Source organism: Podarcis melisellensis (genome assembly GCF_964234715.1).
Source record: "Podarcis melisellensis genome assembly, chromosome: 2".
Lineage (NCBI taxonomy): Eukaryota > Metazoa > Chordata > Lepidosauria > Squamata > Lacertidae > Podarcis > Podarcis melisellensis.
The window spans coordinates 36284746-36311336 of NC_138529.1; the positions used below are offsets into that span (position 1 = coordinate 36284746).

At 44.2% G+C, this 26591-nt stretch overlaps 1 protein-coding gene across 4 annotated transcripts in view; it reads right to left on the minus strand.

The window, feature by feature from the left end:
* Positions 1-26591, minus strand: part of SEPTIN9 (septin 9) — a 191419-nt gene that overhangs the window by 34093 nt on the left and 130735 nt on the right. The window contains exon 1 of one of the 4 annotated variants that reach the window (XM_081897807.1): positions 16423-16566. The exons of the other annotated variants lie outside the window; for them this stretch is intronic. The gene's annotated coding sequence lies outside the window, so the exon portion shown is untranslated. Of the gene's footprint in view, positions 1-16422; positions 16567-26591 lie in introns of those variants that run through there. 4 annotated transcript variants of the gene reach the window in all.

Below are 26591 nucleotides of genomic sequence, written 5' to 3' on the forward strand. Positions count from 1 at the left end.
AAGTGAAAAGCAGAAGGCAAATCTCTGAATTCAATCTGTGCCAGTGCAATTAAAGGGTGTGGAGGAAGCTGTACATCGTCAAGTCTTCCTACAAACAAGCAAGGATGCTCAAACCTTGGAAAAGCAGCACAGACAAGTCTCCCTGCCTTTATTGTGAACTCTCTCAAGCTTTCTATGCCAGATGCTAACTTATTTCTGCCTGTACCAGCAGAAGTGCTGATCCACTGGCTTGCCAGTCCTTAGCCAGCACAGAGGCTCATTCCCCACCCCCACCCCTCCTCACCAAGAACACAGATAGCCATTCATTCAATGCTAAACAATACAGAGCATCTAAGCAAGCCTTCACCATTGGGGGGGGGTGTCGGGGAGAGAGGAGAGAAACAAAGACTCTTCTTATGGAATTGGAGCAATTAGTTCCACAGACAAGGGCAGGACAAAAGGGATGGAGCGTAAGTATTTGCCAGTTGGACCTCATATGTGACCCGATGGGTTTTGCGTACAGCATACTATTAAGGATTAGCACCGTATGCTGGGAAGAACTGCAGCCTGCATTGCTTTCTAGCCATTGTTTACTGACCCAGATTAACACACAACATGCTGCCTGTTATCCCATCTTCTTTTGGTGATCTCTACTGTATCCTTGCTTCCCCAATGTCTTCAGTCTTCAGCCTGTTGACTTTTTTTCTTATTTGTAACCTGCCACCTCATGCCATGGCACCTCAAGGTGCTTAAGCCTGCCAAACAGCTTTCTGTTTGCTTCAGCTTACTCACTGAAGCTGGTTCTGACAATGGGCCATGTGTTAACTCTGCTGCTTATGTCAGAACATCAGCAAGGGCTCAGGCACACATGCTTGAACTCTCTACAACTTTGAGCAGCTTCTCTGGTCAGAAACTCCCCTTCCCCCAAGACCAGTTTGAAGGTGGAGCAAGAGGAAGAGTGCACCAAGCCCCACCCGAAGGAGCGACTTAGATAGAAGATAAATAGAATCAGAGAATTGGAAGGGACCACAAGGACCATCTAGCCTAGCCCAACCCCCTGCAATGCAGGAATCTCACCCAACATGGGGCTGAAACTCACAGCCCTGAGATTAAGGGTCTCATGCTCTACTGACTGAGCTGTCTTCTGGTGACACCACTGTGTGTTGGCAACTGGAGTGCTGGTGGTGGAAGATGGTTGGCTTCCAAGTGATATTAGTTCTACTTCCACAATTTTCTGTATTTGTTTTAGCTTTATGTGGGCATTTTCTATAGATCACTAAGCCCTGCAAAGGCCTAGGAAGGGAAATAACATCTGTTTACAAGTTACTGCAACAACAATCCTTTACATAGTTACCTGGGAGTAGGTTCCATTAACCTCAATGGGACTTAATTCTAGGCAGAGGGTTCTGCTAAGAGCAACTTGCCCAAAACCATACCAGCAAGTCATTCTTGACAAAACTGAATTTGCTACTTTATTACACACATACACACTACGTTTTTATTGATGTTTGATGCATTTTGTTTTGTGTTTGTTGTATATTGTCCTGGGCTCCTTCTGAGACAGTATGCTTAGTAAAAGTCCTAAACAAAATGAGCAAACAAACAGACTGACTCACATTTGAGTAAAGGACTGCAAGTTGCAAGATCAGCAGACTTTTCAGCAAATCATCCTGGCTTCTACTGTTGCAATGGCAAGGCTAAAAAAGATACCTGAGGTAACTAACCACAGAACAGACCATTGCTAGTCAACATACTGCCATCCAAATGTTGTTGAATTACAACTTCCATCAACCTTGACCATCGGTTATGCTGGCTGAGGCCGATGAATGTCAACATCTGGAACAGACCATTTAGTCAACATCTGGAACAGACCATTTAGTCACTATTTGCGCACAATGTCAATACATTGCAAGACAGTCCAGAATTTAGTAAAGCGTACACAATGAAACTCTTGCACATTTTCAGTCTCCTAAAACAGACAGAAGCTTTGCTTCCAATAATGTAAACTCCACAAGAAGTGTATAGACAAGGTCCATATGTTCTTCTCACAGTTTGCTTTCAGGGAATGACACACCAGAAATAAATTGCTACTGAAATATTAGTAAATATCTCCAATTACATTTCATACCCAATGTGAGCTCAAATATTCAAGCATATCACTGCTTGCCGTGGGATGGAACAAATCTCACCTTCAAATCCTTCCCATAGCAACAGCTAACAGTAGCATCAGCTAGTTTAAAAGACACTGCAGCGGTCCACTTCTTTCAAGAAGAATTGCCTGGATCCCTCCTTATTTAAACAATTCAATTACCAGCCTTGAATGCTTCTTAACAGCTGGAAAATAAGTTAAAAGTCCCTCATCCCAAAAAAACCCTTTTTACAAATTCAAGGATACATCAGTCTCCACCACCATCAGCCAAGATATGAATACAAGTATACCATCTTAAGCAGGGGTCAGCAAACGTTTTCAGCAGGGGGCCAGTACACTGTCCCTCAGACCTTGTGGGGGACCAAACTATATTTTTTTGGGGGGGGATGAACAAATTCCTACACCCCACAAATAAACCCAGAGATTCATTTTAAATAAAAGCACACATTCTACTCATGTAAAAACAAGCTGATTCCCAGACCGTCCACAGGCCGGATTTAGAAGGCGATTGGGCCAGATCTGGCCCCCAGGCCTTAGTTTGACTACCCGGGGTCTTTAGTCTTCCAAGCCAATTCTCACACACACTCAAAGCATCCTCACAAGGCAATAAAGAAACCGTTGAGATCTGCAGAGTTATTTTGTTACAGAGACTGGTTTTCTTTGCAACTTTGAAGCTGAAGATGCCCTGCTGGTGCAAAGAAGATCGGAACAGTAAGATGTTTCATAGGCCTACTTGCAACAGTTTTGTCTCAGGAGAGTGGAAGATTATGAATGAACGACCAAAAATTTATGGGTAGGAGCTCCCAAACAGCTGGCCCTGTGTCAACTCTAAAGAAGGCAATGCATACCAGTGCATTAGCTGGGCATGAGACACCATTTTTGACAATGTACATCTTTTTCAGCCATCTTTGGTATCTGAATTAGAAGACCAGCATTGATACACATAATAGTTTTATGTGATTAAGAAACAGTGGGCATCGTTTTTATGAGTCTGGCAGTTGCCAAACTAGTCAGTAGTCAACCTATTCAACAACGAAACCAGCACCCTCATATGTAACAAGTTTGAAAGATGGATGCAGAATCATAAGTGTTGAAGAACATATTTTGGGTTTCTTGCTTGCTTGAACATTTGTCATTACACTTCCATGAGGGCTATAAACTTTAGAAAAAGAATTATTAGAAATCTAATATGAATTGTTATGCTGTCCAAGTACCATGCAACCCAAGGCTGAAGACTTTAGCTTAACATATCTAAGAGAAACATCACTCACATAGTGATGGGGCTTACATCTGAATAAGCATGCTTAGAATTGGACTCTATACTATTCAGTGGACATGTAAAATTGAACAATCTTAGGAGATCACGCCATGCCTGACTCCTTTTTCCTAGTAGGGACTCTCAAATGATGTACTGTAATATGCACCTTGGTAGTTGATAGAGGAGAGCCAATCTCCATAACTTCCTCTCCTGCCCTCTCTTGATCTAGGAAAATCTCAGAGAATAGTGAACCTTCCCTGCTATTTTATGAATTGAACAGCTAATTGATTTTCTAGTTCTATTCCTCCACAAATCTTAGGGTGTTTGTTGCAGTAGCTAAACAGAGACAACAGTCATACAGCTGAGAGAGATTTGGGGGCCCAGCTGACTAGAGCACTTTTTGTTTACCATATTCTTCTAGAGGGAAAGGGGGGTTCATTGCTCTCTCCAGGGCACATTGTCAAAAATGAGTACCATACTTTAAATGCAGGAAGAAGTTCACTTTATTCATCTTGCAAAAGATCTCAAAACACATATAACTTGGTATCCCCATTTTTTATGGATGGGAAACAAACACCTTATTCCTTATCCAATTGATGTTAAACCAGATTGTTTATATCTGAAGCCTTATACACACTTACTTGGAAGTCTCACTGGACTCAATAGGAGGAATTCAGTGGAGTGCTAAGGAGATTGTCCCATCAGCACATGCATTTCACCTTGCCAGATGGAACAATCTCTCCTGTCCTGTCCTCCTTCCAGCTGCTGTTTTGGGTTTCTCACAACGCCTTCCACAAGCCAACTTGGGGGGCAGGGGTAGGACAGGGATAGAAAGCCCCATTGTGCCAGCAGAAGCCCTTGTGCTGGCTTCTGCTAGTGGGACCCATTAGCTGAATCCAGCCCAATGGGGTTTACTTCTGAATAAGCTTGCACAGGGGTCAAGCTCCAAAGCTGATCAATGTCACACATTAATGGTCAAGATGAGATTAGGACTCAAGGTTCAAGCTATTAAATTGAGTTATACAGGGCGAGTCCTTTAAAAGAGGCCCCATGGATACAGAGTACACATGTTCCACAGGGCCTCTTTTAAAAGACTCACCCTATACCAGCTTCGCATGGGCTTCTTCAGTTCATTTCACCACCGTTGAGAGCTGCAGGTTGTCCAACTCCTCCTGCACTCATGAGTTGGCTTTTCCTCTCCATAATGAATTGCTACTAGCAGCCTTATTTCCCATATTCAGGGCTCAGCTTTCTGTTGATTAAAAATGTAACACAGCTCAGCTGGATGCCTGCCTTTCCTTCACTGTGCTGCCAAGAGCTGTAGTGATGCACCATTCTGAAGGTAGGGTTGTCATTTGTTGAGAGAGAGAGACCCACAATCAACAGTGGAAGAAATCCCTGCCACTGTGCTGCAATCCAGCTTCAGTCTGGCCTGCTGGCAGTGCAGTAACATGCACATTGCAAATGGATTACAACTCCACTTTTTATGACTTAATAAAGCTTTGCCCACTATCAATGGGCATTAGGGCCCTAATCTCCTTAATCTTGGTGAAAATCCTCCACTTGTTGCCAAACATGGGCTTGCCCAGCAGCAGCTGGTCTCACTTCTGCAGAATGCAAACTCTTTCCAGGTTCACATTTAGTTGAAGCCAGGGAACTGGAGCCAGGTTCAGATAGCCAGCTGAAAGGATGGATTTTGCTTGCTCACACTTGACCATTGCCATCAAACAGCCCATCTTGCTTTATTTGGGGAAACAAATAGGCAGATCATATCTCTGGTGAACTGGTGCCAAAGCCCACATGCTCCGTCATCGCTAGTGGTAATTGGTTGTAATAATGTCTAGAATGCCATCAAATTGTGCATCTGCTGGTAGAATCCATGTCCTTCTCAGCAGGCAGCCCACAAGCCACACCACAGCTGGGAAGTGGTGAGATGGGAAGAGTTAAAACCTCTCTCCCTGTGAGCTGCATCTGCATGAAGATCACTCCCCCTCCAGCAATTAGGCATGGGATTATGCCACAATCATGCATGTGGACATCAAGTTCCTCACCCCTGATCTAGGTCACTAGGTGATAATGTAAAACACAAAATACATAATAAAAACAAAAAACAAGAATAACCCAGTAATTCCCCCCTCCCCAACATATTTTAAAAGGGAATTGGATGTCAATCAGCCAAAGGCCTGGTTAAATAGGAATGTTTTTGTCTGGCACCTAAAGGTGCATAATGAAGGTGCCAGGTGAGCCTTCCTGGGGAGAGCATTCTACAGATGGGAAGCCACTGCAGAAAAGGTCTGCTCTTGTGTTGCCACCCTCCAGACCTGTTGTGGAGGAGGCACGTGAAGAAGGGCCTCAGAAGATGATCTCAAGGTCCTGGCATGTTCATATGTAGAGAGGCGGTCCTTGAGGTTTTGTGGTCCTGAGATGTTTAAGGCTTAATAAGTCAAAACCAGCACTTTGAATTGAGCTTGGAAACTAATTGATAGCCAGTGCAGTTGGATCAGGATTGGTGTAATATGCTCAGTATTAAGTACTGCTATTGAAATGAAAGCATCACATATAGGGGGCAAAGAATCCATCACCACACACACACACACTCTAATTCCGCAACAATTAAACAACACTGAGGATCGATGTCTGCTATGCTGTTTTCACCATTTCCCATTGCACTGTTGTGCCTCCAGGAAAAATGGATGAAGCTGGAGAAAGAGCTGTCAAATGCTACCTTTTCTTTTGGGGATGAAGAAAAAGCAACACATTCCTAAGGAATGAGCCAGAGCCAGCTGGCTGACCCTTTGCTATGAAGGAAGGAGAATATGTCCCACAGATCCACACCTCCAGCCTGATTCATGCACAACAGCTAAAATGGACTGTATCAATAGCTTCATAAACCACTCTGCAACACAACTGCTGCTATATTGGCACCAGGGGAAAAGAAACAACATTGACAAGCCAATGTTTCTATAGATGCATCTTATGTTTTGTGAAACAGCATGAGAAAGCATGCTCCACAAATACAAGCAGCAAAGAAATTGGCAATGTTTCAAACAAAGTGATCAGCAGAGTGAACAGTGAACTGCTTTCTAGAAGGATCTCAAGAGCAGTTGCCAATGGAATAGGGTCTGCTATAGTACGTGGAGGAAGCCTAAAAGCTTTGTACTCAAAATACCTTGGTATTTTGGAAACTCTGCAGAGAAGGAGAAGAGGAGAGAGGGAGAAACAGTCCTGGAAGTTTTACTAACATTTTAAGAGGTTTTCATAACTGATTTGATACCACACTCATAACAAATGGCACTCAGGCTATGATTTCATTGTTCTAATTGTTATAATCTCTATTTGAAAGAAAAAAATGTTAAGTAAAAATATCCAGGGTTGTTGTTTGTTTGTTTTTTGCTAAAAATGAGCATCCAAGCTTAGACAGTTTAAAATGTTGCTCAATCAGTCCTTAGTGTGGAAGAGTATTCAAGCTTTACCTTGTTAACACAGGGTATAGCAACATTTAAGAATATTTACTCTGAAGAACAGACACAGCACCTAACTCTGTGCAGAATGGGGCTTTTAGTTACCTACCTCTTGGAAAGCATTAGCACAGATACTTCCAGTTACCAGCTGCCTCATGGAAGCAACATCCAGATTTTGAAACTGGTGTAATATTTCTCTCTCTAGGTTTCGTGTTTCATAAGTAGGGCCTGGGTAATATATCAATATATCGTCTAGGACCGATATGTGGGAGCAGACCGCATTGACAACTTCACTCAGTGGTATTTCACTGGTGAAACTGTCACTGCTCCTGAGTCCCTCTGCCTCCAGCGCCCAACGCACCGAGGGAAAAGCAAACTAGCTGGGAGCTAGAGCCCCATGAGGCACTGGGTTGAAAGCGCCTCAGCTCCCCCAGCATCTTGCTGGCTGAGGCCAATGCAGCTTTTCTCAACATTGCAGTATTTCGCCAAACCACAATGTTTGGCTGATGATACACCGCAATGTTGAAAACCCAACATCGCCCAGCCCTATTTGTAAGCAACTCAAGAGAATTTTATGGAAGAATGGAGTATAAATCCCTAAAATAAAAATAAAATGATAAACACAACAACCAACTCTTAGGCAATTGTGCCTCCATACAACCCCAAGTGCAAAGAACAATGACTCTTTCTCTGCGTTGTTGCTGTAAAATTAGACTCACAAGAAAATAAAACCACCCAATAGAATAATATGCACTTGTTCTGCTGAGCACAATAATAATCTGTTCTACTTTGTCAAAAACAGCTTATTTTCAGAGGCTGCCATACTGCATTCTTCTGGTGGTTTTCCATCACTAATGCTTCAATCCTTGGCTCATTCTAGCCCACTATAATCTGTGGGGCTGATTAAAGACTTCTCTGTGATAAGCAGATTGAGGGTAGCAGTCTAAAACTGCACCCCTCAGTTCACTGACTCAACTGACTCAACTAACATAATGGCTCTATTCTGGAATAAGACAAGGGAATTCGGCTGCATGCACACTAACCCACCTCCAGCATAAAAATGTAGTTTTGCTCAATCTGGAATTGTTCGCGCTCATCCCCAGCATGCTGCTTTCAACCTAGACTGATTCTAGATTCTTATCTGTGTCCTACGCAGCTCCTGTCCCATTTCATGAGATATGGAATCACAGATCTCCAACCTGCTGACCTCCTGAGCTTTGTGGCTCCAGCATCTCCTTTTGGCAGCTGACTGGTTGTTTTCATTTGCAGTGACAAATGAGTTGTTAAAGGTTTCCTGTTTATCTCCATGGGGTGGCACCAGATGCTGAATGTGTGCTCTTGTGTAGAATATTTCTCCCACCCGCTTCCTTTGGAAGCACTTCCCTGGGAAACTCAACACACACTCCCCGCTTGTCGCATAGTCAGCTCCTGACAACAGGGCCGGAAGGCCTGAGTCTGTATGACGCTGGTCTGACCTCAGAGCACTAGCTCATTTTGGTCCCTCATACGCAAGTTGTGAAATGCATCCATCTGTCCCCAAGGCTGGAGAAATTGGTGGATTCAGTTTTCCTCTCCCATCACTTTACACGTCTTGAAATGGGCTGAAGTCAAAAGCATGCAAACCAAGAGGAAAATATTCCTCTCACTGGTCCATGAAGGCCTCAGTCTGCCATCCCATGCCTTCCATAGCAGTCAGTACTAAAAAGAAAGGCAGAGCACACCAGGACAGCAATATCTCTCCTCACTGTTGCAGTCTGATTTCTCCCCCAAATTCCCCACCCCATTCCAAATAGCAGGTGACTGGATTTGCTAACAAGCCACCTTTTCCAGATAGGAGAAGGCTTCACACCCAAACCAGCATTGCTGCCAGCCACACATTCTCTTGCCTTTGAATCAGAGAACCAGACCCAGAAGTGGCTTCATCAGGGCAGCTTGACAAGCCATAAATCCCACTCAGTATCCAGGCCTCCATATATTCCAACAATGTGACACAAACTGCTGGGCTTGTTTCCCTCCTCCCTCCTTTGCAGAAGTGGAGAACTTGGTGGGTGGGAAATTAATTTATCATTTAGCTCAAGCAAGCACCCTAAAAAAAGCCCTGTTCTCCAGCCTGGCAATGTCACATGGTCACTCCAGGAAGCCCTGCCAGGCTGACATCTTGTCTGCAAAGAAACATGGGGCTTTTTATAATATTGTTTGAACTAAGCAAGCAGAGCCCTCAGCCACCTTGTTAATTCCAAAGGTAAGCACAAACCCATCTGCCTCTTCCCTTGAAATTTATCTGATTTGATTATTTTATTTATTTATAGCTAAGTTCTACCTCCTTTTCTGGTAGCAAAGTTGCTTTGCCTCTATTTTGAATGGGCAAAATAAAGGTCATCTGAAGATTTGTCACAGCACTAATATACTCTATCTATGGAATTAATAGTGTGTTCCATTTCCTAATTCACACACACACACACACACACACACACACACACACACATACACTTCCTAAGGTGCCCAGACCAAGAGATTCCAGAGTTTCTCAGGACCACCTTTGCAGTCTGGAGACATTTCATTCAACCTGTTGTAACTTGAACTCATTCATTCTTGCCCTTCTCTCAAAACACCTTGTAAGCTGTTGTTCTCTTTCAGTTCCTACCCTTGGCACCCCTTTAAAGATAATCTGCATGCATGCATGCATACACACAAACAAACAAACAAACAAACAAACAAACAAACAAACCATTGCTTCCTCTAGCCGTAGTTTCATATCTCCCCTTCTATTAATAATCTGTTCTAAATTTACTAGATCCATTATGCCACACCTAATTGAATAGGCCAGGCTGCTTCATCACCCCCTTCACATTTCCCCCCTTTTCACTCTCCCCTCAGCCCCTGCACATCTGGGGAAGCACCATACTGACTATCCATCTCTTCAGCATCTTCAACAGAAGCCCCCTGGGGAAGGGAGTGGGAGAAGGACTGTTCATATGGTGATTGTTCAGTTAGGGGGAAACAAAGGGAGAATTCTGAGCAACTGTGGCTGACGGACCTCTAGGAACAGCCTAGTTTCCAAAGGAATACAGTATAGCAAAAGACTCAATTTCTGTTGCATTTTTCTGTTGCACTCTCTCAATATTACCTAGCCAAGCCTCCCCTACTCTGAAGTAATAGTAAAACTCAGCAAGAAGGGTTTAGCAAACAAAGATAACTGGGGGGTTTTTTTTGCAACTTTAAAAATAGTATTTTCAGCATAGACAAAGCAACAGGAGGGCACCGCATTTGTTGAGGCAGAAGCTCCCATGGCCCAGAGCTCTCTCTGACCAACATATGTCATGTTATTTGTGGATTAACAAACAGATACATAACACACACACACAAAACCAGAGCTTAGACAGAAGGTCTAACAAGTGTGGTGGCCACAATGTGGAGTGGGTATGACCTACTTTCAACTGGCAGTGAATCAGCAGAGCAAGATGAAGAGAACACACAAACCCCTAAGAGAGACAGTTACTTTCTGTTGTAAATAGTCATGTGCACACTGCAGTCCTATAGATTTCTCCTCAGAAGTAAGCCCCGCTGAGTTCAAAGGTGACTTAATCCCAACTAAGCATGTATAGGGACTGGAGCCTTATGTCTCTGTTGAACCCAAGTTAGAAAATGTCAAACCTGCAAATGAATTCCGACTCAGCAGGCTCACGCTGGGATCTTCCTTAGAAAGAGCAATCCAGCTTGTTCAGTTGGAGATGGATGCTGTACTTATAAGGGTTCTTCCTTGTTAATGCAATATCTGTTCTAAATTACTATACTGAATCTCGAACTTGGTGTTGAAGACAGCACATGGCACCAGGAGAGAAACACATTATTATGTGAAGGCACAATGGAATATTTGAGGGGACCACATCCTTTATATGTCTCATATGAGGGAGCTGAGGACTGGAAGAGGGGAGAATTTGAGTGCAGCACGGAGCAAGGGACACTGACATATTCTCTTTCATTGCCTACCTTAATGCCACACACCCATTTTCCCCCTCTTCAAGTCTTCCTTCTCTCCAAGTCTTCTCCAAGTCTCAAGTCATGAGAGCTAGTGTGGTGTAGTGGTTAAGAGCGGTAGACTCGTAATCTGGTGAACCGGGTTCGATTCCCCGCTCTTCCACATACAGCTGCTGGGTGACCTTGGGCTAGTCACACTTCTCTGAAGTCTCTCAGCCCCACTCACCTCACAGAGTGTTTGTTGTGAGGGAGGAAGGGAAAAGAGAATGTTAGCTGCTTTGAGACTCCTTAGGGTAGTGATAAAGCGGGATATCAAAACCAACCAACCCCCTCCTCCTCCTCCTTCTTCTTCTTCCAACTTTCTTTCTCCATCACCAGAGCCCTAAAACTGTCTCCCTCTCACACCTTCCTATTTCCCATATTTTCTGTCATTCCTTTAAGTGTCACCTTTATCCCCACCCAATTCCACCTGTTCCTTCCCCAATTCTTCCTCTATTTTCTCCCCTGTCACCAGAGGACCAGAACTGTCACACACCCCTTCCCCCCCATCAAGACCTTAACTCCCACAAGTCATTTACTGCAGTCCCTAACCTTCCCCCTCCTGCCTCCTCCTTTTTTCCCCATCCCTGCCTTTAGAACTTTGGGAAACAGCTAATGAAAACAGCACAATGGCATAGATTAGTGCAAATATAGTATAGAGAAAAACACCTGCCTGTCATGCTGAGGCATGACAGCCACTGTAAAAAGTGAGGAACCCTGATTCATAATATTATTCCCATTTCAATTCCTGCATTTCACATATATAATCTCAATAATCATCTCAGTACGCCTTTAAGGCAGGCAGGAAGGCAGGCACACGTGCTCTTTGGGGTTTCCTCCAGACCATAATCTCCTGAAGGCAAAATGTACAGGACTGCTCTTCTCATTTGTTTTATGCAAAACTAGCTTGCTTCCACCTTTCAGTGTTTTTAGGCAATGAATTCCTAGCAATGAAATCCTAGAAAGCTAGAGTGAAACACTCATTGTTATCTAAGTTCTTGGTTTGTTTTTAAGCATTTTCTGCTTATCTTCTCTGGTGGGGAAGTGATCACTGCCCCATGGGGGGGGGGCGGGACAGATTTCCAGAATTTTAGTGTGGTTGTGACTAGGGAAGTGTGTCAACTCAGAAACAAATGGTAGTAGCAGACACAGAAGCTCATGAGCTTCCTCATTCAAGTCTTATTGCATGGGGGGAAAAGAATTTTCTGAGTTTCTAAACATCTTAAAAAGTACTTTGTTAATGCCACTAAAATCTGCTATTATTATACTGTAGGGAGCAAGACTGTGGCTGAGAAGGTGTGAGTTATGCTAACCCTACAAAGAAGCCCAGTGTTGTTATACACTACCCACACCCTTCCTTAAGCAACATGAGTATGACAACTCTGGAGTGTAGTCCAGTGTTGCTAACCTGGTTTTATTTTATTTCTTTAGGGAAATGCAGTGGGGTAAGGTGCTGTGAAGCTAATTGTAGCAGCAGTGCAATTAGTTACGGGCTACAGGAGGTGAAGGGAGTCAGGGTGGGGGGTGGGGATGAGAGTTTCGGTTGCATTGTCTGAATGCCAGGTCTACCTAGCAGGTCAACCCGCTGTGAACCCATGGAGCTGTACAGCTGGAAAGAAGTTTATCAGAGGCCAGCTCTACTCAGGCCTCACCACTGATCAGTCACCAGATCTGCCAGAAATATTCAACCTTCTCAAGATGCTAGTTGTATGTGTTCATTTATTTCGCATATTTGCTTTGTCGCCCACTTGGAAAAATATATTGCTGTCTCCAATGTAGGCAGCTTATCTGCCTAATTTGGCAAGGTAGGATTTGAACTGAAGTGTTCCAAACTAAATTCCCACCTTCCAGCCCAGTTGTTATCATTTAGAATAAAGTAATTCTCAAACATCAATAGCACTTCAGAATGGTTGGACACAATTAAATCATTTGAAATGAATTTCCCCACTTGTTTGTGCACAAAGGCCCCTTTCCGTGGAACCTCATTAAATACCTGTAATGAATACTCCCATTATAGATGCAAAGCTTAGGTTAATCTTAGAAACCAAGTTGCACACTCATACAGGATGTTTACTCAGAAACAACCCTCACTGCATGTGTGTGGATTTACTCCCAAGTGTGCACAGGCTTCAAGAGTTTAACTGCTGTGCAACGCCAACCACTCTCAAATGCTGAAGGACATGTTATTTGCTGGCAAATCCTCTCCTGTACACAAAGGACTAAAGACACTCCCCCAAGTTTCATACATGCTGGTGTGGGAGATTTTTCTTCCTCTCTGCGCCTTCCTTCCTTTTTTATTCCCTTTATCATGGAGTAAGCATTTTGTAGCCTGGGGTATCTGACGCTGCTATTTTGCTATAGGAAGAAGGCAGTTTACATCCTTACCTTGCCTTCCTGCTAGTGGAATGCCCTTCAGCCACAGCTTGGAGGCTGGCCTGTTAGTAAACGGCACAAACATCTCTTGGCATGGGGCAATGTGTGCACAATCTCTCTGGAGCTTTTTCAAACTATGAGCTAGCTTAGTTCTTTTCTCTCTTACTTGTTTCAAAGGCTCCTTCAACCAAGAGGCAGGCCAACACTTATTCCCCACATGGAGATAGAAAGAGAAAACCCAGAAGCTTTCATTGGCTCTAATTGAAACAGGGATGATCAATACACAAAAGGTTTAATGAGCTTCCTCTTACAAGGCACTCCTACAAACATAGATCAAACAAGCTTCTTCCTTTTTCAAAAGGCTAATTTATTTCCCATCGCCTGCAGGCTTCAGATCTAGCTTCTTAAGCCATAATACATGTTATTTATAAACTGTATAGGCTGCTTTTGGGGGCACAGCACACAGTAAGGCAACTTACATTATGATATACACACACAATACAACAACAATCTCCCCTCAGTTCAAGTCCAGTAACTTTGCTACAAAACAACAAGGGTATGATTGTAGAGTGGACTAAAGGAAGGGGATTACAAGGCCAACACCACTCTTGTGTCTCCTCCAAAACGAAAGGAAATGCACTAGAGAAATGCAAAAAGATAATGCTCCGGCAGCCACCACATTTATGCAAATTAAGGATGCCTAAAATATCCTGCAGCTCATCCGGCTTTTATCATCTGCACAGAACCATCAGTGAACATGGCACCTTACAGAGAAATATAGCAAATAAAGAAAAAGGACAGGTCTCTGCCTCAAGGAGCTTCCAGTCTAGATTTTGAAGTATGAAACAGCTGGGAGGGAATGGAACAATAGAGGGAGATCCGATAGGGTAACTGAGGGGGGGAGGATATGAGATACTACATTGAATTGACACAAGCAAATGATATTACACATGCTTAAGCATCATTTTGCTTGAAGAAAGGGACTGAGATATCGAGCCAACGTTTTCACAATATGAAGTTTGAGAAGGGATTTGAATGAAGAGGGAGATTTGCCTTCAGTAGTAAAAAAAACAACAACCCAAAAAACCACAACCTACCCATTCCTGCTAGGAAGAAAAGATTTGGCATGCAAGACTCAGTAACTGCAATCTGTCTCCCCATCAGCTAGGAACAATGGCACAATTAGAATCCCAGCTGCACATACTCAGCCTCTTGTCCCGGCTTGTTATAGGGATAGGAGGAACGGAAAAGAAAGTTGTTATTCCTTCATGGAGGACACAGGAGGTCCCAGTGGGTCCTGCACTAGATCAGGTCAGGTTCATCCCAGACTCAGCTTTGTTAGCATGAGAAGATAGGGGGAAGCATTTTTCCTTTCCCACTGGGAAAATTAAAGCAAGGATGTCAGTTTCATACACAAGAGAAGTTTTGAGTTTAAGGGAAAGTTGTTTTTAGATTTGATTTGGGGAAGGTGTGCAAACCCTCTTCTGGAAGTGACTGCAGAGGGCACCTACCAGGGAATGCAAACAACCCATGCACCTTGGCACTGCATGGATTAGTGCCCCCCTTCAGAAACCACAGGGCCCATACTGCTCCCTTCACTCCACTCCAAAACTGTGAATGGATAAGTTTGCATTTCAGATCTATTCCCTTCCCTTCCTACATTCTCTTCTCATTCTCAGCTTGCAAAAAAGAAAAAGAAAAAGGAGCAACTGCAACTCCCCCCCCACCCCCACCCCTGTGCACTCCAGGGGTTATCTTGGCAAAACTGCAAAGACTTAAAGGTTAAAGAAGCACATTTTGGGATGGAAAGAAAAGTGCCAGATAGCTTCAAAACAGCCTTGCCCCCCCTCCAAGAATAAAACAGGCCTCCGCATCCCCACACCCACCTTACCCTGCTGGCCCCATGGCACACTGTAGGCCTCAACACAAAGGCCTGCATACATTGTATTTCATTGCAAAGTTTGCCCAAAGGGAAATGAGTTTTAGAAAGGTTGGGTGGTTGCCATTTGATCCATTCCCAAATGAAGCCACACTGCATGTTATTAAATCAATAACTTCCGACGCCCTTCCTTCAACCAAGAAGGGGCACCAGACATACCCTTACTGTAAAGAAACACCCCATACATCCCAATACACAGAATACTTTGCCCCACAGCAATCCTGCACCCGTAACTCCCGTACTCTAAAATTCCTTGTCAGAACAGTTTATTCCTTTTCAGAACAGTTTATTTGGAACCTCCCTCCCTCCTCCAACACACATTGAAAACAAGGGGGGGATATACAGCCCCATTTTCTGTTTCCTACAACCCACTCCCCATAAGTGGCGGAGCCCCAGCAGTACTGATGAACACAGCAAAACCCAGAGGGGGGGGGGGCAGAGAGAGGAAGAAGTTCCCAGAGGAACAGCTAGCAGAGTTTAAAAACCAAGGCATGTACAAGTCCAGCACACCTACCTCTGGGGCTTATGTTCTGCAAAGACAGGAAAACCCAGGCACTCACACTGTGCTTTCTCAAGCCAGATGGCTAGATAATAAGTAGTAAAGGGGAGGATGGGTTTGGGAGGGGGGGGTGGATTACAGTGAAGTTTTGTCCCTTCTCTTTAGAGTGCAACGTACACTATGTGGAGAGAGGAAAAACTGGGGGTGGGGTGGGGAAGCCTCAGAGGCAGAAATTAGCACACTCGGCTCCATTGGCCAAATATTTACAAAGAGATAGCTGTGAGGCACAAAGCCCTTTTCTTTCTGCAGCGAAGAAATCTGGTCAAGACATGGAAACTGAATTCCCCTAGTCCCTGGTTCTCGCTAGTTTCAGGCTCCTAGACATGAGGCTCACACGCTTTCTGCACCCTTGTCCTTCCCTCCCCACCCACCCCCAAAAAGCCAGCCACGCCACATCACACCAGGCACCGCTAAACCTGAATGAGAAAGAAGCTTGAATCCTTCCTTCCTCGCAAATCCAATTGCCTTGTCATAAAATAGCCCACAAAACACAAGGATTTCTTTCCTTCCTCCAGCCCACCCTTCCTGCACCCCACCCCCTGCACAAAGCCAGAATGGCAACGCAACCTGAGGCAGGAAGTGGGGAGGAGAGAGAGAAAGCAACCTATCTGCAGTTGCAGTGCAAAGGGGTAGGAGAAGAAAGTTTGAATTATTTCAAAGAACAAAGGCAGTTTTGAGGAGACTCACCCAAGCAGCTGAAAACTCTCTTATTCTCCTGGCCGTGTTAGCAGAGAAAGACCCGCCCCCTCCAGGGTCACATGGTTCAGAATGCTAGTCAATGATCAAAGGAGCATTGTCATTCTCTGAATAATGAGCATCCCACAGTGCAATGGAGGTAGGCAGAAGCTGGGAGTGGGGGATAATTGCTGCCCAGGGGTGCAGATAGCAAAGCCAGAGCGGCTAAAAAGGGGAAAGGTCCAGACCCGGCTGTTTAAAAAAAGGAAAACGGCTGGAGAAGTTCTCCTGAAGGCAGCACTGTGTCTTCAAGGAGGAGATGAGGCTTTGGTGGTTAAAACTCTCTCATGGCAGACTCAGAAACTAATATCCTGTCTTCAAACATGTTTACATTAAAAAAAGTAAATGTCATTCATTTCAGCCGGGATTGCAAAAAAAAAAAAAAAAGCATGCTTAGGTCTAGGTCTGCAATCCTCTGCACTTTTTTTTTCAAGGAGCAAGTCCTGTTGGATTCAAGCAGGCCTTTCTACCAAGTAAACATGCACAGATTGAGCCTGTGTATCTTCTCCCACCATGGGGAATCTGAGCTGGCAAAAGCAGCAACAAGTTTACTCGCTGCAGAGTCCTGGTAAGGTTCTGCAAGCCTGGTCACAATCCTATGCACACTCATGAAAAGCCCCACCGAACTCCTCATAATAATATATTATTTATACCCCACCCATCTGGCTGGGTTTCCCCAGCCACCCTGGGTGGTTCCCAACAGATTAAAACATCAAATATTAAAAACTTCCCTAAACAGGACTCAGTGAAGCTTACTTCTGAGTAAGCATGTAGAAGATCAAAAGGCTGCACTTCCAAAGCATGAGTGCTAATTCAAAGCAGAAGATTAATGCCAGTGAAGAGCCCCCTCCCCCCAAAAACCCCAACATACATTTATTCAGTTTTCCACACACACACACAGCAGCAATGCAAAAAGACAGTAAAGAAAAGCAGTTGGGAGCATGGGGGTGGAAATGGCAAAGCTAAATCCAAATCCCACCTTAATTAGGCGAATGGTTTAGGGCAAGGTCATGCTCTGGGTAGGTCTACTCCACAGGGTTGTTGTGATGTTAAATTGTTGCCCTAAGGTCTTTGTATAACTAAGCACACATGATCCCTATTGATATCTCCCCCACCACCACGCCCATTCCAAGGCTGGCCCCCTCACACATAAAGCACGGGTGCTCATTTCTCTCCCTCCCTTGCTAAAGTCCTCCCACCCCAAGACAAAAGTACAGGTATCTCAAAACACAGAATGGGAAAGCAAACAAGGCCTTAATGGGGCAATGTGAAGGGTGAACAAAGAACAAGCCAAATGCTACCGCAAATGGACAAAGTGAAAACAATGAAGATGGAAACTGAACTGGCTGGAGTTCAGGAGACTGAATGACTTGTTATGGGTGAAGCAGTTGGGCGGCAGAGGCATTCTTAACTGGAACACAGGACTGGGTTTACTGACTGCAGACCTAAAGCTGATGAAGGCCTGATCAGACAGAGGGCCTTCTCGGTAGTGGCGCCTGCCCTGTGGAACGCCCTCCCAGCAGATGTCAAGGCAATAAACAACTATTTTACTTTTAAAAGACAACTGAAGGCAGCCTTCTTTCGGGAAGTTTTTAATGTCTGATGCTGTATTGTTTTTAATATTCAGTTGGAAGCCACCCAGAGTGGCTGGGGAAACCCAGCCAGATGGGCGAGGTATAAATAATAAATAATAATAATAATAATAATAATTATTATTATTATTATTATTATTATTATTATTATTATTATTATCCAGCACATTAAGTGTGCCTAACCTGACTGATCCCAATGGGACTAAAGGATCAGGCTATTAAAAAGACGTCTTCCTCAAAACCAGTTGTTGTTTTTTATTTCCCTCACCTTCTTGGGATGCATGTTTTGGACAAAATTATGTGCACATTTAGTTTGGAGTAAATATGGCTGTTAAGGGAACTTTGCCAAGTTGCTAGCTGTTAAGGAAAGCAGCTCTAGAAACACGAATGCTTGCTTTAAAATCTGTCTGCCCTTTCAACCAGGTTTTCTGTGCACTGGAATTCTTTTTCCCCTGCCCCACCCCAGAAACAAAAGCCAGGCTTTTATGGTTAGACGAATGGAGTAACATTTGGGAAACAATTATTTTGCTGTTTGCTCTTTATATGCCACTGAGCACAGTAATTGTGGTCGTCTTCTGAAAGAATGAAGAATCTGGTATTTCAGTCTAGTGGAATGTGTATGTATCAGGAAGAAATATAAAAATGGTAGATCAGTTTTGAGAGAAACATGGCGGGGGGCGCAGTTGCCATCCCCTGCCCAAACAATGGGACTTCAAAGCTCCCTGTAAGATAGGCTAAATAAATTACAGAGGGTGATGAGATTGTTTTGTGTTGTATTCCTAGAAAGCTACACTGCAGTCTTGGTGTTCTCCACATGTTGCTGGCTGGGGCAGATGAGAGTTGTAGTCCAACAACTTTCATAAAGGGCACAAGTTTGGTGAAAGCTGCTATGCAGGCAAAAGAAGGGATGCTTTGATCAAATGCTGCAGGCAAGAGCTTGCAGACTTGGAGGGGACCTTTCATCATGAGAGCTAGCAAACTCACAACAACACATTTCAGACCCGTGTATATTCTATGGTGGCACTGTGGGTTAAACCAAGGAGCCTAGGACTTGCCGATCAGAAGGTCGGCAGTTCGAATCCCCGCGACGGGGTGAGCTCCTGTCGCTCTGCCCCAGCTCCTGCCAACCTAGCAGTTTGAAAGCACGTCAAAGTGCAAGTAGATAAATAGGTACCGCTCCAGCGGGAAGGTAAACGGCGTTTCCGTGCACTGCTCTGGTTCACCAGAAGCGGCTTAATCATGCTGGCTACATGACCCGGAAGCTGTACACTGGCTCCCTCAGCCAATAAAGTGAGATGAGCGCCACAACCCCAGAGTCAGCCATGACTGGACCTAATGGTCAGGGGTCCCTTTACCTTTACCTTTATATTCTATGGTTGGTGGTTCCCATCTCAGGTAGGAGGCATCCTATGAAGCTTTATTGATGCGAGGCTTTAAAAAATATATTTTATTGCATTGTGATTTTAAATAATTATACTACACTGCCTTCAGTGGGCACTAGGGGAGGGTAGGACAGAAACTGTAAGATAAATGACTAACAGACAGAAATCCAACAAAAGAAGCTTTCTCATCACATTATCTGATGCAGTGAAGGCCTCACTTGTTGAATTTGTGTCTGCCATGTTGCCATTAAAGAAACAGGGCTCCTGCCTCTGAAAAGGTGACAGGTCTGTTTACACACCTCTCCACAAGCATGTTATTTGGAAATGTGTATCAGTGGAGCATAGTACCAGGCAATGTGTACCAGAACTCAGGGGAAAAAAATGTCTACTCTGTCTTTCAAGAAGCTGAAAGGAAAACCAGTTGTGAACAGGCCTGGAGGTAAACTCAAAAGAATTTGCAGACACAGACTAATGGGGCTTGGAAATGTTTCAAAGTTCATCTAATGGTCCATTCTCCAACAGCACCAAGACAAAAAATAATAATAATTAAAAATCTAGGGAGCAGCTATAAGTTGGTGAAATATTGCCTCTATGCAGCAACTTGGGAAGGGGATCAAATGGAATTTTGTTTTTTTAGAGGAAGGGGGAAAAAATGGGAGTGTTAACTGATAAATAAGCCAAAGGCTGTTAAGCCAAACTATGAATGTCATTATTCAGTTTAAACAGGAAATTTGCTGCATTTTGACCTGTCATGCTATGCTATGGGCTGAGCTGTTCCAGAGACTGCAGGAGAAACAGAAAGATAAGGTTTTGGTTACATTTAAGAGATAGCTACAAAGATAGCAGGCTGCTTTCAAGAACAAGCAACAGGGTTGCTAAACCAGCCTTACATACCCAGTATAGGAAGCACGGAGGGGCCATAAGTCAGTGACAGAGTACATGCCTTACATACAAAACATCCCCAGTTCAATCCAAAGTATCTCCAAGCCCCACCTTGCCTGAGACCCTGCTTGGAGAATTAGGACCCCCAGACCATTAGGTCCAGTCGTGACTGACTCTGGGGTTGCGGCGCTCATCTCCCTTTACTGGCCGAGGGAGCCAGCATGCAGCTTCTGGGTCATGTGGCCAGCATGACTAAGCCGCTTCTGGCGAACCAGAGCAGCGCACTGAAACGCCGTTTAACTTCCCGCCAGAGCGGTACCTATTTATCTACTTGCACTTTGATGTACTTTCGAACTGCTAGGTTGGCAGGAGCAGGGACCAAGCAATGGGAGCTCACCCCGTTGTGGGGATTCAAACCGCCGACCTTCTGATCAGCAAATCCTAGCCTCTGTGGTTTAACCCACAGCACCACCTGCACCTGGAGAATTACTGCCAGTCAAAAGGATCTAAATCCTATGAACCAACTCCTGGCTCAGATTCACACATAATTCTCTTGGTGTCCATATTGCTCCATATGAGAGCCTGATGAGAGTGTATAAAAACAGTACTAGCATTACTAATAACACCTTTTCACAACTTTTGCAAACAAAATCCAAGTGATGCAATGCATCAGCCAGGAGGGCTATTGTTTACTAAGCTTGGAGATTCAGGTACAGTACGTCATGTTTCTCTGGCTTGCTTATATACTGTATTTTCCAAAATAAATTGAATGAATAAGAATAAATTGGAACACATAAACACAAAGGAGGATACAAATTCCCACCTATTACAGGCACCAACAGAGCAATCCTATACTCGCAGTACATTGGGACTGGAGACTTGCCTGCTTCCCATCCACAACACCACCCTGTTTCAACTTCTCCAGCTGAATGACTCTGTTTGTTGAGTCTTCTGTCCTCATATCTGGGGAATTCCACCAATATTTTTTTCCCCTCTCTCTCATAGTGGTGGTGTAACTGGCATTCCCCTTCCTGCTTACTCATAGATCTTTCAGTCAGGTACTGTAAGAATACCAATCATTTCCCATCCACCCCCATGCCTCACTCTGAGTTTCTTTAAAGGATTCACATGAGATTTGTTGTCAGAAGTGTTCTGAAAATTCAGGTACCCAATGCTTGCTGGACTCACACTTTCTGTATGCCTGCTGACACCTTCAGTCAGATGTCAAATGTTGGTGATGCAAGGTGCATGCTGATTTCACCCCTGCAAGGTTTGCTCTTAAAATATAGCCACAATAATGCTTCCTATTAAATATAATAGTCAGAACTCTAACCCTTTCAAATTCTGGTGTAAATTGTGTACATTCCACTGCTAAGGAGGTGGATTTATTTATTTTTAATATACATTATTTCCGTTAACAACTTTCAGAGTTTCAAATCTGAATGAAGAACTATTGAGCAAATACCCACACGTTCCACTAACTTCTTGATTTGTCATTTTCTTCTGAAACATGATCTTTTGGCTTCCCTATTTCACACAGTTCTTCAGAAGCACTACCTGGGACTCAGGTTACAGAACTGGGAGGTGAATATTTTAATAGAATATGGGTGTAAAAAGTTGCACCCCATAGTGGCAAGTGCTTCCCACTGTATAATGTGTGCAGCAGCCCTCCATAAGACCCATATATAACACTATGGAAAGAAATGTTGCTGTGTTTGCCATCTAGTTCTGGAGAACTCAAAAGTCTCTGCCCACTGTTTTGCTGGCCTAAAAAGGGTTCTGCCCAGTGTGGTGTAGTGGGCAAAATGCTGGACAAGGGTCTTGGAGACTGGGTTCAAATCCACACGCAGCTATGAAGCTCACTTGGATGGACCTAGGCCAGTCACCTTCTCTCAACCTAACCTACCTCTCAGGGTTGTTGTGAAGACAATACAGGAACTCCTTACAGGAAAGGCGGAATATTAACACAAGGATTAATCAATAAATTTCAGCAATGTAGGGTCATTCTGAAGCAGAGGATTTGGCCTTATCTCCCCCAACCACCATAGCCCAAGTTTGACAGGTATGGGGGCCATCAGGTGTCCCAATTTTACCTGCACCATTTGAAATTAAACTGTATGACGTGTGTGGTGCTTTGAAACTGCTACTGTCAGCTGACGATCAAAGTGTCTACATGTTGCCCATGGCTCCCTGCAGGCACAGATGGTCAGCTGGTCACCTCTGCTAGCAGAGATCTGTGCACAACATTATGGGAGCCCTAACAATCAGTTGACCACCAGGGCCTAAGAAGAGCTATGTCAGGCACTATGGAGAGGGCTCTGTAGACAACCTCAAGCAGCTGGTTGATGGTGCCTTCAAACCCCATTTTGGTCCAGCCATGACTTTACCTTTCCAGCACCTGACATATATGGCATTAGGTTTAAGGCAGGTGGGCAGGGCTTGGCCAAAATAGCCTCACAGGCCTAAAGTGGAGTTCTAATACACATAAATACACACTACTGCTTCAGTGCTATCTCATGCATGGCTGTGTGTTGTGTGCCTATTAACTCTATCCAAGACAGGGTGTCACATCCCATTTCACCACTTGAGGTGAAACAGGAAGTGCTGCTTTGCCCTGCCACTGCTCCCACCACCACCTACCTGCTCCTCCTGCTGCTGCTGCCACCACATGCCCTGCCACATCTGATGTGGGAGAAGGAGTGGCACCACCACTGGCACTGATTTTGGGAGAGATTGCACCCAAAATGGATGTGGGTTTGCCTAAAATCAGTGCCAATGGCAGTGACACTTCTCTGCTGCTGGTGGAGGTGGCAGGGCAGGCAGGGCACCCATGGGCGTGCCCTGCCTGCCCTGCCGCCTGAAGCAGAAGCCTCAGCCTGCCTAATGGCTGAGCCAGCTCTGATCCAAGAGTGGATATTGTCTGTACAAAATGGTATCTGAACGGTATCTAGTGGGCAACCAGCCAATAACAGCTCAGTGGGGGGCTAATATAAACAGCTTTGGGGTGGGGAGGTCTGTTTGGTGATTATGTTGCAGCTAGTCAGCTCAGCTAGGCAGTGTGGGAAGAGTGACTTGTCGGGAGTGACTCAAGAGTGCCAGGCATTCTGCTGTGCATAATCATGCTCCAAGGTCTGAGCTGGGATTGCTTGATATGTTTAGATTTCCCATAGATGTATAGGATCATTAGGATAGTTCGCTCTGACTATAAGAACACATTCACCTGGCCTTCCTGTTTGCTTCTGCAACAGGTCTATTCCTCAGCTTGCCCCACTACGGCTTCCTGTTTCTCACTCCTACACCCATCTCGAATGCTCAGTCCCTGCTTTCTCTCCCCATGTCCATCTGATGCTCTGCAGAGCCACAATGGCCACCCAGTAAGCAGCCATCCTATGTTCAGCCACTCCTTCCTGACTCTTGCCACCACCATCACCACCTCCCTTCTTGTAGTAGCGGAAGAAAACGGTGGATCAAATATGAAATGCAACATTCCTCTAAAGGTGTCACACCATTTTAATTCAAATTTAATTGAGATTTCTTTAACCAATAGAGCAGGTTGGTGGGGATGGTGGAGTGGGGAGAGAATGAACCAAGATCACCTAATAAAATGAAGCCAAATTCAGTCGGGCAATTCAGAACTGAACAATTCTGCTGAGAGCTCTGCATTATAATACTGAACTGGTTCCCCCATTATAGGTCTGCAGGGCATGGTTATGCTGAACTGGCTCATCACAGAGGTTAAGGAAAAATTAAATATGCTTATGAACAAGGACAGCCTCTCACCTCCAGAGGGCAGCTCAACCCTTCCTTTCTGCTCCAATGGAGTTGCAGGTTTGTGAACCACTGGGCAAAGTATGGTTTCCCAGGTGCAAAACATTCAGGGGGACACCAGTGAAATACTTGGAGCAGCACCAGATAGAAACTGCACAAGAACACAAAGGCACCCTAGGTCTTAAAGCTAAATAGGATCACAACTTTGACTCAAAAACGCACATTCACAAATATCCTGCACCTTGAAAAAACCTTCAGAAGCCTTTGAGAGCTTCTCTATTATCAATAACTGCTGCAGTTTGGAAAATTCCTTTCCCTGTACTGATGGGACCTGAAATGCTGCCCTAGGAATTCCAAGTTAAGGGAAAGAGAAGAACCAGGCAGTGGGGGTATAGCAGTTTTACACTTGTACAAAGAAGCTGGAGAGGAGAAAAACAGAGTTAATACAGCTCCATGTTGTGACAACTCTGCTGCATTTCTACAAACTTTGTGGCAATGTCAAATTGGAAGCTGTGTTTAGCCTCTTGCCTCCTTCACACACTATGTCAGTACAAGGTTAGCCTGGTAAAGCCAAAATGAATAACTGGCTGTTCACTGCAATGACACAGAAATCTACTGAAGCTTGTGTAGAACATTTCTACATATGACCTTAAAGTAAATACATAAAATCTGTCCAAACCCAGTTGTTTCTTTATTCAGCCTCCTTTTGGAACTTTTTAAAGATTAGAGTGGGGCTAGGGACAGAACACCTTTGACATGATGAGTTCTAATGTTAGCATTGACAATCAAAATGCAAACACTATAAGGAGAAACCTGCCACAGTATTCCATGGTGATACACTAGAAGGACTTCAACCCTTGCTAAGTTTTTCAATGTACTAAATTCTGTGATTAAAAAAACAAACCTATTTCTAATTTAGCAAGAGAAGATCCAATAAAAGAGATAATCTCACTGCCTGAATAATACAATCCACAAATTTACAAACTTGACACATTTAAACTTCAATGGGCTTAAGTCCATGGAGACTAAACCTAGTGCAGTTATGCATGCACTAGGTTTGCAATTTGCCTTTCACAGGCTCTAGATCATCCTCCAAATCCAGGGCAAAAGTATTCTTTGGATATGTTCACATTACCATTTACTCCACAACCAGGAGCACCCACTGCTAGTTTTTGAAGCCACAGTCACATAATGTTAGCCACAATCTATATTAACTCTGTCGTTTCTTTAAAATACTGTTTTTTTATGCTTCCCCACTCCCTCAAACAAGCTTCAATTCAGCTTTAAAATTTAAGCTTCAGAATGGTGTGTACATTTGAGACAGCTGTCACACATGTGCAGATGAGCACACATGCACAGACAACAATTTCACGAATAGGAGTTTGTAAACTGCTGAGATTTTTCCTACAACCCAGTGGCGTATGAAATCAATAAATCAGAGTTCCAGGGTGTGTGTGGCAGGAGCAAGGAAACCAAAATAGTCATGTGATGACTTCCCTGCTCCCTCTCTGAGGTGAGACCTCTGGGTATATAAATTCAATCAATCAATCAATCAATCAATCAATCAACCAATCAACACAACACTGTGCAAATGCAGCTTGAAACAAAGCAGATGGAATGACTTTGCTGCATTTTAAAGTAGTAATGTGAACATGCCCTCTGTCCCCTGGGCAACAATACTGCAAGTGGCCCCAACATTCCCCATCCCACTGTCTGGGGTCTGTGTGCTGCCTTGTGTGCTGGGAGAGTCTTATTACATCCATTGGGAGTCAATGGGAACCATACTGTCTTAAATCCAAAAACTTCTGAGCGGAGTTCTTAGGCTTGGGGATATGTGTCAAGACAAGATTTAAAGAAAAGGTTTTTGTTTTAAATGGTGTATAGCTTTCCAAGATAGTTCACATGCAGCAAATTCTGTCTTGCCAGCAGATAGCTCTTGGCAGTTGCTTTCCTCCTTAGAACTTGAGAGCTAGTAATAGAGGTTACTGGCTACTAGCTTCAGCTATGAGAAAGGAAGTCCCTTGGTTCAAATATCACCTCAGCCACAAACTCCACAGCTGCCTTTACATATGTAAGCTACCATTCTCTCTTCTTCAGCTGCAATGTGGAGGTAATTACTGTATATTAAAACACACTACATAAATGTTAAGTATTATCAACTTAATGGCTGGAAACGTTGTTCTTTTCCGTCCCCATTCACCAAGCGGCTTGGCTTTTGAGATCTGAGCTGAGCTGCGGCTAGAGGGTGGAGGAGAAGCACTCGCAGGTTCGCTGAGGTCAGGGGTGCTCTGCTCTGAAGGTTTTTCAGTTGCGCAGGAAGGATGTAGCTTTTCTTTCTGGTGCACTTTGGTTTTAGCCAAGGGCAACATCCTGCTTCTACAGCAAGGCCTGCAAAGCGAGGCCTAGAGCTTGCAGCAGAGCAACCAGATGGCTCTTATTTTCAGGGAAACACTTTCTTGTAGAGTGCTGAACCTTATCCCAGAGCACCGCAGCACCA